Source organism: Euprymna scolopes, chromosome 29, assembly GCF_053919585.1.
Source record: "Euprymna scolopes isolate OS-2025 chromosome 29, ASM5391958v1, whole genome shotgun sequence".
In the NCBI taxonomy this organism is placed as follows: Eukaryota; Metazoa; Mollusca; class Cephalopoda; order Sepiida; family Sepiolidae; genus Euprymna; species Euprymna scolopes.
The window spans coordinates 50332036-50333303 of NC_136510.1; positions in this window are offsets into that span (position 1 = coordinate 50332036).

The following is a 1268-nucleotide window of genomic DNA, read 5'->3' on the forward strand; positions in this document are numbered from 1 at the left end:
ATCTCACAGAAGAGATGTTGCGAGCTTGTCTCTTCTGTATCGTTATTTTCATGGAAAGTGTTCGACTGAACTTCAGTCTATGGTCCCCCTTCGTCGAACTTTCACAAGGAACACTCGTCTAACTGAAAACACTATCAATAATTCCCCCCACTCTTTATCTGTGCCTAAACCTAAACGTAGATTCCATGAACAAAGCTTCTTTCTTAGAACTGCACGCCTGTGGAATTGTCTTCCGTTTTTCTGATTTCCAGCTGACTACAATATGGTTGTCTTCAAGTCTAACGTAAACAAGTTCCTGATGAGCCGTTCCACTTGTTAACAAATTTACCGAATTTCCATTACTAACAAGTACTATATTGTCCAATTTACTAACAAGTACTATATTGTCCAATTTCTACTGTACACTCTTTAACCCTTATCCTCGAGTGGCCGAGTAGCCTTGATAATTGGTGATGCCTATGTAAAAAAAAGAAAAAAAAGAAGCTTATTACCGCAGCAAAAAAGGCACCGCTGAATTGAACAATGAAAGAGCAGTGATATTGAAAAATAAGACGAGAAAACTAATTTGGGAATGAAGCAGCTACAAGGATGGTTATATATATTAAACGAAGAACTAAATCAAAATGTCTCTGTTAAAATTCTATTTGTAACACAGATGCTAAACAATTTTTCATTCTTTCTTTTTAAATTTTCAAATTATTATTAATGGCTCACAAGGAGCTTTCACACAGTTCATCAAAGATCTCTCATTGAAAACAGCTTGTGGTGTTCCCTGGAAGCTGAATGACAACAATTCTCCCCAGGTTTCCAGTATTCTCCACCTCTTTCAATAACATTTGCGAATAAAATTGCATTATCGCAACAGCTGCTTGCCATTGGTTTCTCGATGGCAATGGCTATTGGTCTTCACTAGAATTTGAGTGGTAATAAGCCTTCCCAAAGTCACATTTCTCTTCGCAATTATCCGGCGGAGGTCTGGTCAGTTCCTGGGTCTTTCCTTCCTCCTCGACTACTTGGTTAGTCTCCAAGAATAGACGCTTGAAAATACATGGGGATTGTTATGAAAAGGACATTTGGGCACAGAAACGGAGTCCCCACAAAATAATTGCCCAAAATAATAGGAAAGACGACAATTAGAAGATGGTGTACTATATATTTTTTAATGTACGTGTATTAATTATCCAGGCCCAAATGCCACTCGGGGGAAAGGGTTAAAGAAGACGGCGAGACAAACACATTAAGACACGATGGTTCAAATTGGGAGGAAT